This window comes from Marmota flaviventris, chromosome 4 (assembly GCF_047511675.1).
Source record: "Marmota flaviventris isolate mMarFla1 chromosome 4, mMarFla1.hap1, whole genome shotgun sequence".
Taxonomy (NCBI): domain Eukaryota; kingdom Metazoa; phylum Chordata; class Mammalia; order Rodentia; family Sciuridae; genus Marmota; species Marmota flaviventris.
In genome coordinates, this window is record NC_092501.1 from 163,385,572 (window position 1) to 163,400,701 (window position 15,130).

A 15,130-nucleotide genomic window follows, 5' to 3' on the forward strand; every position below is an offset into this window, starting at 1 on the left:
GAGAAATGCTCTGTGAGTCACTGTGGGAAGAGGTCCTTGCGCTGTGGTGCGTTATGGATGTTTCTATCATTGGTAGAAGAATGCACAGATCTGTTTGAATTCTCAATTGAATTAAAGGCACAGACACAAGGGTGCATCTTTACAAAGTGGTGGTACCCTGGGAATGCTGCACAGCTGTAAACACAGCCGTTGCCACACCCCGTCTTTCTGCTCCTCTGTCCTCAGTGACTACTGCCCTGCTGGCTGCTAGCCGTCTCCCCTCTCCAGCTCTGCAGGGCACACTGGGTGCTGGTGAGCTTTCCATTACTGGGACAGAGATGAACGACTTCTAAGGAGAAAAGGTTTGCTTTGGCTCATGGTTTCAGGCCTTGAGCCCGTAGTAAGGCAGGGCATCCCGCTGGGAGCACACAGCAGGGAAACTGGCCTCCTCATGGCCCCCAGGAGGCAAAGACAGGAAGAGGCTGGCTCCCCATGTCCCCTTCAAGAGCATGCTGCAGGACCTCACCTCTTTCCCAGGCCCTGCCTCCTAGAGGTTCTACCACCTCCCAGTAGTGCCATGAGCTGGGGACAAAGCCTGCGACCCTTGGGCTTTAGGGGGCGGCTTACAAATCCTCACTGTTGGTACGGGATGTTCTCGTCTGAGTCCACCGGCACTTACTCGTCATTCTAACTGTGACGTTTGCCATGATGCTGCATGTAGCTGTGGTTCTTTCCAGCTCACAGCTCCACAGAATGTCACTCCAGGATAAGTCACAGTGCATTTCTCTTTCACTATGGAAGGGTCTTTGGAGTATTTCCAGTTGTGGCTGATATGAGTAATATTTCTGTGAACGTTTTCTTAAAATATTTTGAGGAAGCCATACACTTGTGTCTTCTGGATGTGGATCTGAAAGTGGAATTTTTGCTGCATAAAACAGACGCTCAGCTTCGGGAGATGCCGCCCCAGTGGTGAACCGTTTGCAGAACCTCTAACAACCAGGCTACAGTAAGCAGCACTTGACTTGGCTCATGACTGCCACTTGCTTCTGCCAGGCAAACATGCTCCTCTTTGTCTGGGACGCCACTCGGCTGTCCTTGTGCTAGTGGAAAATAGCATTTATTCCCGGTTAACCAGACACATTCACTCCTATAAGTCAATTTTGTAAGCCTTTATAAATTAGGTAATCTTTCACACATTGATCATTGCCGCAGTCTCTCTGGGCACAATTCAGGAGCCACTTGTCAAAAGAAACGAACTTTATTTTTAGAACCACACACGCCAAACAAAACAGCTCCTCAGGAAAAACCCTCAGAGCCCAACTGCCACCACCGGCTTCCCACAAGCCTCTCCCCCTCCCCCACTCCTCCTGCTCTTGAGGATGATTGGCTGGGTTGCATGGGCGGAGCCAAAAAAGTCCCCCAATGAGCAGCTCCGTGGTCTGAAAGGGCGGGGAAACAGCCCAATGAGCATCACAGCAGAGGAGCCAATCAGCTAGAAGTTGCTGGGGCCGCTATGAGCCAATCATCAGCTGGCAGTCTGAAAGTTTGCTGGGGCCCCTTCGGCTATGGCTCTCAACAGATCATGGTAGGCAAAGGGTCCCAAGGGCAGGGGCTGTAGCTCAGTGGTAGAGTGCTTGTCTAGCATGTGTGAGGCTCTGGCTTCAATTCTCCGCATCAAGTACAATAAAAATCCATTAACAACTAAAAAATATTAAAAAAAAAAAAAGAGTCCCAGGCCCTCCGAGCAGTTTCTTCCTTTGGGTTCTTCTCCTATGGTCAAGGCCCAGGTGTGAGGGCCTGGAGAGGGGCAGCCAGCAGCTCTGGTCACTGAGGAGACTCTGTTGATCTGCTCCCAGATGAGGAAGAAGCAGAGGCAGAGTGGGATCATCTTGACTTTCTCACCTTCTCCATCACCATATCCCAGTGGATTGTCTCTTATTTAAAAAATGAGGTGATTTATATTTGTGATTACTTTTCTAAAAGTTACAATAAGAATAGGAGCTGTTTATCCGTGAACCCTTGGCATGGTTGCCCACTCCTGTCTATTCCACTGTCTCAGTGCAGAATGAGCTGGAATATGTTCAGACTAGATCATTTCCCCCTGCACACCAAATTTCATGCATGTGAAATGTTTTAGGAATTTGCTTTGTTTATCTAATTTTTATTCTTATCTTGTTTTTGCCAGGTCTTGCCTCAATCACACATTGTATTTAAAACTAGTCACAAAGACAGGAGCCAGTAGACGGACTGAAGGGATGGCTACCTGGTAAAGGCCTGTTTGTTGTGCTGTTGTGATTCTGAATAGCCAATTTAGGTTTCTCAGTGGCCTATTTGCCATTTCAGAGGAGTAAAAATATAAGATAACAATACAGAGACAATGATATGCCTGGTCTATGGCAGAGCAGTTGGTGAAGTTTTTTGTCTCATTTTTTTCATCTACAAGTGCTCCCATGGTTTGCTTTCACAAATGAATGCATAGACCCAGATCCATTTTAAACTGTTGAGCAGACATTCTTCAGGGTAGAAGAGTGTGGTTATACCATTATCTCTAGAGTTGTATTTATAGCAGCAAAATGTCTTATGAGATTTTACCCATGTCTCTACGTAGGCTTGTATGTGTGTGTGCAGGCATGTGTGTGTCCATGGTATTGGAAGTCTTACAGCATGCCAAACATTCTTCTCCGTAGGGTCGATTATGACCTGGGGTGGTGACAGGCATGGACATGGTCCCTGAGGCCGTCTTGTCAGTGTCCTATCACATCAGGGCCTGACCCTGCTCTCTGGTTATTAGCAGGTACAAAGGAAGTTTCAGCCTGTTACTAGTTATCATCTGAGATGGGAAGATGGCATTGAAAAGACAGGAGCATCACAGGCCTGGAGAAGGCAGGGATTCTTGACCTCCGAGTTCATAGGTTGACACGTTTTTAAAACTTTGTGACTTCATTTTGAAGTAATTTTGGATTTTTAGAAATCTAGAAAAAATTAAACAGCACAAAGAAGCCTCTTTACATTCACTGATTGTTAACCTCTTACAGTACAGGTTCAAAAACAGGACAGTAACACTGATCCATCCCTTAAATAAAGTTGAGACCTTATAGAAATCGACCGAAGGCTGTTGTAAGGCAGAATTTAATATTAAGTAGCTGCCTTTATGCCAATTATGATCTTATCACAGCATTCTTCATGAATAGAAAACACTAATTAAAAAGTCAAAAAATATTCATTGAAGAATTATAGTAGAAAAAGTCATTCTAAGTAACTTATGGTTTAAAGAAAAGGGATATGGAAATGGAAAAATATTTAAAGTTACATGATAATGAAATACAACAAGAAAATTCTTGAAATTTTATAAGATATTTGAAATTTTATGAACTTAAATGCTTATATTAGGAAAGAAGAATGGCTGAACATAATAAACTAAGAATCCATAGCAAGAACCAGACAGAAACAAGAGCAAGATAAAAGCAAAGCAAACCAACAAGAAAATCAAAACCAATAGAAGTATAAGCAGTGCCAGATGCAGGGTACAGGCCTGTAATCCCAGTGGCTTGGGAGGCTGAGGCAGGAGGAGCTCTAATTCAAAGTCAGCCTCAGCAATGACGAGGCACTAAGCAACTCAGTGAGACCCTGCCTCTAAATACAAAATAGGGCTGAGGATGTGGCTCAGTGGTTGAGTGTCCCTGAGGTCAAACCTGCCACCCCACCCCCCCAAAAGTAGAAGAATTAAGAATAAGAAATTCAGAAAAAAGGTTAAAAACAAAAGATCAAAGCCAAAACCAATTTCTCTACAGACAAAGTATGATATATTGGCAATATTTTCAAACAAAAATTCAGTAACATACCTAATTAGACATTAAAATGGGGACAAAACTGTAGATGCAGAGATAAAATGGCCTAGGAAAAGTATCATGAACAAACTTTGGTAATAAACTTTGGTAATAAGCTGTAATACATAAAAAGAGATTCTTAAAAATAAATTTGCTAAAATTAATAAAAAAATAGACAAGAGGGACTATGTTGTAGCTCAATGGTACAGCACTTGCCTAGCATGTGAGAGGCACTGGGTTCAATTCTCAGCACCACATAAATAAATAAGTTAAAGGTCCATTGACAACTAAAAAAAAAGAAAAGAAAAAGAAATAGACAAGAATGAATATTTTAAGATAGCCATTAGAGTGCTGAATCACTAGCACAGACTAAGCATCCCTAAACTGAAAATGTTCCAGAATCCAAAGGCTTAGAGTGCAGATTCACAAGTGGAAAGTCCCACACCTGGCCACGTGTGACGAGACCAGCCCAGTGTGCGTGGGGGGATGCCACAGATTACTCTAGGCTGGGTGGAAAGGTGCCATCAAACCTGAGTGGATTGTGTGTGGACCCAAGTCTACTCCAGGATCTTAATCCATTTTGTGTAAACACTTCAAAATTCAAGAAAAACTGAACTCTGAATGACTTCTGGTGACAAGCACACAGGACAAGGGACACTTCACTAGCAGTTTACAATTTGCATAGAAAGAAGTGGTCAGGTCAAGATATGCAAATTCTCCCAAGCCTTCAGGGGCAGATTATTTCAGTAACTTAGAGAACTAAAACTCCAGCTCTTAGTAAAATATATCATTGATGGCAATAAAATATTAAAAGGAAAAAAATCACTTCAGTAGGTCCAGAAAGATATTTGTACAACTTCATATTTATGATAAACACTTTCAGCAAACTGAATAAAGAAAACTTCAATGGAATGAAGCAAAAAAGTCTTCTGTAATCAGGACAAGACTGCATTAGATTGAAGGGCCCAGGCATTTGTGCTTTTACTTAGGTATTTAACGAATGCCCACTTCATTCCAGCAACGTTTCAGGCAATTCTTCAGTGGAGAGTGATGTCAAAAAAAAAAAAAGAAAGAAAAGATAGTGAAAACATGGGATATTCAGGTGGTAACCAATATCTGCCTGCTTCCCTCAGGACACCTCCCCAATGCTTCCATCCAAATGGGCAAATGGGGAACCCCCAATTCTTCTGTGGGTGTTCCATAGGAAGAACTATGCGGTGGTGTCCAGATAGCCCACCAGCATAGAGGACATAACCCAGTGTGGACAGAGCTGGTTTAGGGAGCTGGATGAAAAGCAAACACAATGGTGTTTAATGTGCTTTTCCAATAAGACTATTGCAAAATACATGCAATTTGACTCTTGAAAATTAAAACAAATTCTTTAATTTTTTTTCTCAAGGGGAAGCCTGAAAACTGAAAAGCTTCCAGATGAGAGTCCAAATGTCACAGTAAAAATGAACCAGATGTTTCTAAACACATCCCCTTGGCCAGCCACAGAAGGTGATCATCCGATTTCACATGGAGACTTGTAAGGGGCTGGGCCCCTTCAGTGTCTGAAACCCGCATCTCCTGTAGTGAGCATTTCTAACTGCAGAGAGAGAGAAAAGGGGTGGAGGAGGGAAAGGGGGCGGGGGGGGGGGGGGAGAGAGAGAGAGAGAGAGAGAGAGAGAAAGTGAGCTCATGCACTTGCTCACGAGGAAGATACGATGAGCTGATGAGCTGTATTGAGAAGGTTCCAGTTTTGCCCCTGGCCTCCCTCATGGGGCTGGGTGTGGGCTGCCACCAAGGTTCCTGCTGAGAGGGGTCATGGGGCCAAGTTCACAGTGTGAATACACTTAAGTATAGGGAACTTGAAATTAGAGTCCAGGGAAGGAAGAAACTGAGAGGAAGGTAGGTGTGATAAAAGAACTTTGGGGAAAGCCCTGAAGCTCCTCTTGGGGGAACATTCCGAGTGTCCTTAGACTTTTGAACAGATTTGGATTTCTAGGCTGTCAACAGAGGCGCAGAGCGTCCGAGGCCTCACCTGTTGCCCTTCCTGTGACGCAGGACTGGATCACAGCAGCTCCTACGGCTCCGATGGACACTGACCTTGGCCCTCCTTACTCACTACTCCACTGGAGCTTGCGCCCCTCCTGCTGGTGTCCCAGGAGGCAAGGCTGTGTGCCTGGGAGCAGGTGCTGTCCGGCCTCACTCCCTGTGGCCGGCGGAGCCTGCCTCCCTGTGCTACGTGACCTTGGCAGCCCTAAGGAGTAGCCGGCGATCTGTGGCGCCCCTTCACCTGGGGTTGCCAGGGATTTCCCTCAGTGTCACCAAGTGCCCGTGTCGGATGCTGTGGGGACGCAGTCGGTTAGTGGGTGCTTGGGAGGAACAAAGCCGCACAGGACTGGGGCCCGTCTCATCAAATCAAGGCACGCCATCACCTCTCGGTGGCGTTTGGCAGGTTCCCCGGGGATGACTTCTAAACTCAGATGTTTGTCTAGCCTTGAAACCGGGTGACTGTCCTGCTGAGCGCTCACTTGGAAACGCGTCCGAACGTCCAGGTGGGGCGCTGCGCCGGTTCCCCGTTCTCCTGGGCGATCCCACGCGCGGCCACTGGAGGGAAGCAGCGGCAGCCGCGGCGCTCCACCTGGCCCCTGGGACTGGGCTAAGGGAGCAGCAGTAAGAGCCGGGAGGTCAGGAGTTGAAGAAGGCGAGGACCAGGCAGGCGCCAGCGGCACTACAGAGCCATGACACCGTGGAACCCTGTCCGGCTTCCGTTTGTTTCTGCTGGAAACCTTAGCTCCACTTCAGTTGTGTAAAACCAGCTAAATTCCTGAGGACCGCGACATGCTCACAGTCCTCAGGACGTCCAGCTAAATACCTGAGGACCGCGACATGCTCACAGTCCTCAGGACGTCCAGCTAAATACCTGAGGACAGCGACAGGCTCACAGACCTCAGGACGTCCAGCTGTATGCCTGAGGGCTGTGATGCACTTGGGCAGAGGGGAGGAAGGACCAAAGGAGCTCAGGGGACAGCTCCTCCCATAATTGGCACAGGCTTTGCAGGAGCCTTTCCTAATACCTCTCTAAGGACCTGGATTTACCAGAAAATAGGTAACAGACTTTTCCTTGACCTGACTCCCCCCCCCCCCCCCCCCAATTCTTCAAGTCTCGACTTCCTAGTCCCTTCTCAGATTACCAATCCTTTTTTATCTTCAGCTAGAAGCATGCACATTCTGGATCAATGTGAAATGATATCTGCCAATTAAATATATTAATAATATTCTGACACCTGCATGCAGTGCATACTTGACTGCTTTTGTTTTAATGTTTTAAATTATCAGTCACTATTCTAAATCAATTTAATCTATTATCTAATTTTTAAAAATTGATAGCCTTTATTGTTACTTTTGATTTTTAACACAGCTTTGGGGTTTTGGGAAATACTGAGCAGAAGGCCCAGGGCTTCCATGAGCTCCCTCTCCCACCCCTGCAGTTTCCCCTGATTCCCATCTTACATTATTGTGCTACGTTTATACCGTTAGTGAACATTTTCAGTGTTCATCAGTGAACATTCATACGTTATTATTAACTCAAGTGCATAGTTCATGTTAGGGCTCACTCTGAGTTGTACAGTTCTGTGTGAGACAAACAGTGTCACGTGTCTGTCACCCCACTATGACAGAGGACTGTCATTGCTCTAATATCCCTGGAGCTCCACCACTCCATCTCTTCCTCCCTCTGCCCCCAAGTCTAGGGTACTTACAGATGCGTTTACTTTGCCTTTTCCAGAAGGTCCCACAGTGGAAACATTTTTGGATGGGCTCTTTGACTTGGCTGTTTTCATTTAATGTTCTTCCACATCTTCTCATAGTTTAACATCTCATTCTCCTTAGTGTTGAGTAGTGTTTTATTGTATGGATGGTCCAGTCTATTCACCTACTGTGCACATCTTGGTTGCCCCCGATTTTGAGCAATTAAGAAAGCTGCTTAAAATCTCATGTAAAAGGTTTTTGGTTGGATGCAAGTTTTCAATGCAGTTGAATAATGCCTTCTAGAATGGTCCTCAGTCATGAGCTGAGACTCTGATTAGCTTAGAAACTGCACAATTGTCTTCTGAAGTGGTAGTGCCTGTTCACCAGCCCCGAGTAAGCCCCGGATGCTCCTTATTATCAGCATGAACAATTCCTTCAAGGGTCACATGGAAATCTAGAGGGAATTTAGCTTTTTCCTTTATGTAAAGGAAAATGCATCTTTGAGGGCAAGATCCTAGGGGTTAACAAATCTTACTTAATCACCATGACTTGGAAATGTTCCGGGGGAGAGCTTAGGTGTTTCTTTAATTGAAAGACTTCTACAGAATAAAAGATGGGTAAGTAGCATTGTGGGTAGATACCAACCAATCTTTCTCAAAATGTTCAAGGTTACCAACATCTTAAAACTGTCACATTCAATGACATCTTTCAGGTCTGGCCTGGTTCAAGTTCTGAAGGCTTTAGCAAGGTCCTGGATGCAGAACTTGGTCCCGTTTACTGTGTTCTATTTCAAGTCCATTCTTCTTAAGTGTTTCATAACTTTTCTCCCCCAGAGGATTTGAAGGATCATGAGGACCCATGACAACCCAGAGGACAGATCTGTGAACATGTGACCCGTGCCTCCCTGCTTTCTTCTCTCAGGGTCCTGCTGTCTTCTGAGGCCTCCTAGTCTCAGGGGATCAATGACATGGCTCCCCTCTATCTTGGTGGAACAGTTTTGCCACATCCTGCCCTCTGGAGTCTCACTCTTGATTTACCAATGTATTTCCACCAAAGTAGTAATTTTTTCCTTCCTAGCAGTAATTCTGCCAAAGACATACATATTTTCTCTCTCTCGCAAATATTAATGACACTTCTGCATAAGGAAGGCTGTCATGTCCACAAGGAAGCAGATACATCAGTGCCAGGGCATTTGTGATTGTCCCGCTTTGCCCCGAGATGGCATGTCTACTTCCTGACAGTGCTGACCACTGCTCCTCAGAGAGGCAACCATCACCACGTAAAGGAAAGCAGAGAAACAGGTCTCTAGTCTTGTCCAAAGACCCGTGTCTCAGCTCTGTGCAGGGCCCATTCTGTGATCAAGGACATTCACCACTTGTTCCTTTTCCCCCTGAGGTTTCTTATTCACAAATTTGCTGGAAATTCCCACTCTGTTCTTCATAACACATTATAGAAATTTTTTTTTTTAAAGTTTGCAGGTGTTTTTAAATTGTCAAGCTGAGGTAAGTATAAATTCTTATATACTTGATTCTTTTAAGAACCAGTATAGTAAGTATCTATCTTATGACCAATTCAAACAAATTGAACAGCTCCAAATCTAAAGTGCTTTTTAGCTTTCCATTTTAACCAAACACCACAGGAACCTCATATTGGTGATAGTTAAATATTTGTCCTACCATGGCCTCAAGTTATTTAAAAACAGGAATTGCTTTCTGGATGGCCACACTCATTTGTAGAATCTAAAGTAGTTGATCCTATAGAAGTGAAGAGTAGGCCAGTGGTAACCAGAGGCAGGGAGATTAGAGGGGGCAGGTTGATTGTTGGGTGCTAAGGTACTGTTAGACCAGAGTGAGGAGTTCTGGGTGTTCTCGTCCAGCAGGGTGACTGCAGATGATGACAATGCACTGCGTATTTCAAAAACTTTAGAAAGAAAAGTTGAAGTGTTTTCACACAAAGAAATGCTCATGTTTGAGTAGATAGGTATGTGCCGCCCTCTGAACATCACAGAGCCTGCATCAAATCTTCACATGGTACCCCATGAGCATGCACAACTTTTATGTGCCAGTTAAAATAAATAAAAGCAGCTAAGAAAGAAGAATTTATGTGTGGGACTATGGTAGGGTGTAGGGGTGGAGGTGAAGGGATGTCACCTCCTGGGTATTTACAACTAGACAGGACTATGAGGAACCCAAAGCCATACTGTGGGCACCTCAGGGTCCCAGGCACCTCGCACTTGGCCTCTGCCGTTGTCCCTGCTGCTGAGCCCCATGGTTGCTCTGGAGCTTAACCCTTGGTGCTGGTTAGTCTGACTCCTGAACCGTTTATGGAATTATTTTGGGGAACGGCCGTGCTGCGTGGAGCCTTGCCTGGGGAGAGGACACAGGCACCTCCCGGAGGTGGAGGGCATCTTCCTCGCCTCAGCTCGCTGTGCGTCGTCTCTCTTCTTTGAGAATACTGGCCACTCCTGGGTATTTTTTTTCCCCTTCCTTCTGTTATTTCCACCAATCGGGAGAATCTGGAGCTGGAGGACACTTGATTGTAGAAATGTTTGCTAGCAAGATGCAGACAAGCCTATCTGTGAGCCCCGTCCTGGGAAATTACCCAATTTTGACAAACAGAGTTCATCATAAATTAAGTGGGAAGAAAACAGTTTTCCCTTCCTCCCACCTGTGTCCTTGATTTCCCGCAGTTGTGAGCGTTTTGGAGAACACCAACCCGTGACAGTAGTGATTTGTTCATGCCCGTGGGCTGCCTGACAATCGCCACCATCGGTACAGCTTAAACACCGTTGGTGCAGCTTTCTCAGGGTTCTGGAGCCAGAGAGGAGCTCAGGGGGCAGCAGAGTCTACTTTCTGAGGCTTCTCCTCAGCCTGGAGACACGGGCATGAGTCCTCGCACCTGTGTATCTGCTCTCCCCTCATCTTTGAGGGACCTCGTCTTGTTGCATTAGACCCATGCTCATGGCCCCATTTGTCCTATTTACCTCTTTACAGGTTGTGGCTCTAAGAAAGTCACACGGGGGTCTGGGCATAAAGATGAATTGGGTGACACGATTCAGACCGTCGCAGTGTGGTTATCCACGTAGGTCCTCGCTCTGCTCAGAGTGGTTCCTCTCACCCCGTGATGGCTAGGTTTCCTGGCTTCCCAGACTCAACCATGAGCATCAAGAGTCGGTGCCCACTGCCTTGATTGTCTTTCATGGCACAGTGTGGATCCAGTGCTCATTTGTTCTTCTGATTCTTTGAAGCTATCTAGACTTTCAACTGTTTTCACTTGGGTAATGAGTTTGACATTGGCTTTTTTTTCCCCAAGATGGTAAGTGAACATTTGAAGATACAAGCCTTGATGCTGTACTTAGATGTCCTGTAGTTTAAGATATTTTAGTCAGGAAATGAAGAAAGCAGAGGGAGAGGGAGGGAGGAAGGAAGGACCTAGGAAATGAGGTGGAGGCTTATGGAAGCAGGCAAGAATGTTACCTTTGAACAACTTAAGTGCCATCTTTAAGGTTTTTTTTTGGGGGGGGCAAATGAAAAAGATCTTTTTCACACTTATCCTACGAGGTCAGCATTACCCTCACACCAAAGCCAAACACAACAATAAGAGAAAATAGACCAATACTGCTCAAAACAGATGCAAAATTTCAACAAAATGCTAGCAAACCAAATCCAACAGCACCTCCCAAAGACGATGTACGATGATCAAGTGGGATCCATCACAGGGATGCAAAGAGGGTTTAACAGAAACAAGTAAAGACACGCGATACACTAGAAGCACATAATGAAGGCCCTAGTCTACGTGATCATTTCAATATTTACAAAAAAAAAAGATTCACTGAAGTCCAGCACCTCTTCATGATAAAACTCATCAACAAATGATGAATGTAGGGAACATACCTCAATAAAGGTCACAACAAGCCTACGGAGAGCATCACGAGGAGCATTTCCTCCAAGATCTAGAGCTAGGCAAGGGTTTTCCACTCACGCCACTCCAGTTCCAACATAAAATTGGAAGTATAAACTAGAGAAATTAAGGTAAGAGGCACCCAAACAGGAAAGGGGGAAGCCAGAGGAAAACCTAAAGACACTACCAAAAGATTGTTAGAACTGATAGTCTAGTAAAACAAGGGGCACAAAATCAACATTCAAAAATCTGAAGCATTATACACCAAAATGATATTGCTGAAAAGCCATCGAGAAAGCAATCCCACTTGCAATGGGTACAAAAATTAAGTTAATAAATGTAAGCAAGGAAAGGAAATACATCTGCAATGGAAATTACAAAACATTAATGAAACAGACACACACACACACACACAGGGAAAGACTTCCTGTGTTCATTAGAAAAGTTAAAATTGTTAAAATGTTTACACTACCCAAAGTGATTTAGAGATTTAATGCAATTCCCATAAAGATACCAAAATTATTCTTTATAGAATTAGGGGGAAAAAATCCAAATTCATACGGAACAAAAAACCTAAATACCCTAAGCAATCTTAAACAAAAAGAACAAATCATGAGGCATAACAATACCAGATCTCACTACAGGGATATAGTAACCAGGGCAGCTTGGTATGGCATTAAACCTGACATACCACCAATGGAACAGGTTGGAGATCCCCAAAGTGAATCTACATAGCTATAGTCAATTAGTATTTTAGAAAGATGCCAAAAAAAAAAAAAAATAGATTGGAGAAAGGACAACGTATGGTTTGGGTACAAAGTGATTCCCCCAACTCCCGTATTAATGCAGAAATATTCAGAGGTGAATTAAATTATGATAGCTGTAACCAAGTCAGTTTATCCTAGTTTGAATGGACTGAGTGGTAAACGTGGGCATGAGGGACATGTCTGGGGGGAGGTGGTCTTTGAGGGCTTATACTGGATGGTGCATCTTTTCTGTGGCCCCTTCCCTGGTCTCTCTGCTTCCCAACTGTGCCATGAGATGAGCCCCTTTGTTCTGCTGGGCTCTTCCTGCATGATGTGCTGTGGGCAGGAGCACAGGTCAGCTGATCAGGTGGGACTATGAAGAAGGGCACACGTTGCTTTTCCTTTGGGGACCTAGTGAGGGCTGGGACTTACTGAGTGTGAGGCAGGACTTGGGTTCTTTTGCCTTCTTTCTCAATACTTTTTCCCCCATCAAATGGGTGTCAAAAATCCAAAGGTCCGATGTTTTACACCATACTGAACTTGGTGGTTCTAGTCTTCAGTGTAAAAAAGGCAATAATGAATGAGGTAATTTTTTTTGTGTGTGGGGTATTGGGGATTGAACCCAGGGCCTTGTGGATTTGAGCAAGCAACTGAACAATATCTACAGCCCAGAGGTAACTTAATAGTTTACCTGAGCCACTTTGAAACTATAAACCGAGCTATAGTTAGGAGAAAGGATTTTGAAATGATAAGCATTGAGGTGCTGGAAATACTGTTTACTATTTTGTCATTGCATGTTGTATACGTGTATCAAAATATGACACTATGCCCCATAAATATGCACAATTATATGTCGATTAAGAAAATGACCCAAAGTCGTTGTGGAGGGCAGGCTGGCCCACACCCTCTGCCCACCATTGAAACCCCTCCCTCTTCTCCTGGGAGCCACCATTTGCGTGTGGACAGAGCCAGCTTCTGAGCTTCTTTTCTTGCCCTTTGTACAGTGATAAGACATCCTCTTCAAATTGAATACCTACAGTTTCACTGAGGTTCTTGGACGTGAAGCTCTATTCAAGCTTAAATTATCATACCCTTCACATTGTTTAAGTCCAAGCTGCTTTAATTCATGGTAAAGAATGCACCTGCCTCTCCCTTTCTTTGCATTTCTAATTAGCTTCTGAGTTGAATAATGAGGTAAGTTCAACAGGCCCTGGGCCCTGGAGGCAGTTTTAGGAGATTCACTTGCTTTTGTTGGAGCTGGACTGGCCAGGGGCACCTGAGTGAAAGCATTTCTCCACACTGTGGACTTATCAACAATGTACTAGAGAAATCGTAGAATTTAGATTATACGACCAATATCTAGAAATATTATAATTTTAATGATGGCATTATTCACATTTATCTCAGAGTTCCAGATCATTGGTTTTCTTTTGAATTAATGCACTAGACCAAAACAATGTAGCAATTCAGGGCCTATTGGTTATTTCAAGGGCCATGCACTCGCAGTTTAGTGCAGTTTAGTCTTCAGTCAGAAAAAGCATTCTGTAACCTTCACCCATACCACCTCTGACCTGCAAACTGTGCAATAACAATTGTGCGGGAGGATGTACCTCTATCTAACTCAGCAGCTGGGGTGGAATACCTTCTATTTTGTTTGATTGAACAACTGAATACCAGCATTTCTGCTTGTGTAGGAATCCACCGTTTTCTCAGCCAGAAATGTTTTACAGAGCTCCCCATCTGGGATTGCTTAAGCCTCTGCAGTGGCACAGCACTCTAAATTCGATGTGTCTTATTACAAGTCCTTGACAAGCATCCTAATGCCATGACAGCAGCATGGGAACTGGAGACCCAGGGACTAACTGGTTTGAATCCCAGCTGTCTTCATTTTAGATGTACATCTCGAGCAAGGTCTCGATTCCCTGGGTCCTGGTTTCCTGATCTGTGAAGCAGGGATACTGATCTGTGGCAGCGTTGAAGTGAGAATTAGAGATAAGTTTAGAAAACATGTCACTCAGTTCCTGTGCATGGCTGTATGGTGATTATTCATATCTCCATGTCCACCTTCCTGAGACTGGAGCTGATCAGGGCGGAGCTGTTTCTGTCTTGTTCCCTTTCATTTAATCTCATTGCTTCACAGCGTTTTACTCATAGAAGTTAATGTTCATATGTTTTGATTAAGAAAAATCAAGTATTGAAGAAATAATCTACCCACCTCCCCCTATAAACTCTAACAGGAAAATCTGGGAGGCTCTTATTTCTGTTTTCCTGCCCTCTATCAGTTTCTTTCTACCTATGATAAAGCTGGTAGCTTGATAAAGGACCTTTCATATGCTTTGTTAGACTCTTATCTAGAGGAATAAGGTACTTTTTGCACACATGAAGTAAACAGAATGGCAATGCCCATAAAGGATTTGTGAAGTACCTTTTCTGTGTCCACAGTTCCCATTACATCAGCTCAGTGGCTCCATGCACTTGATGGTGACAAGCATAGTAGCTAAACTCGACTCCAGGTAAGACAATTCACATCACAGTGATTAGAAGTGAAGAGGTTATTTCTTTCATTCCTTACGGGTAAATGGTCTTTGTGAGAGATTGGTTCATGTTTTAACATAGAATTTAACATACAATGTGTATTTCCTAATAACACGACCAATCCTTTAACAACGGCAGTCATTTCTTCCACCCCTGTTCTTGGGCTCAGTGTCGCAGCCCAAGCGCCTGCCTACTGGTGTTGCAGGAGGAACTGGGGGCATGCCCTTTACTTCCTCCCCACCTGTAGTGGGTGTCCTCTCCCTTGGACTGGTGTTGACGAGGGAGCTGAAGGCAGGGTGACAACTGGAGAGCTGTTCCGTCCAGTCTCTGCTGACGCGGACTAATTTCATCAGACAAAGCTCCAGGAGAAAAAAAAACTTGCACCTGCCCAGAGGTGGTGCGTGCCCT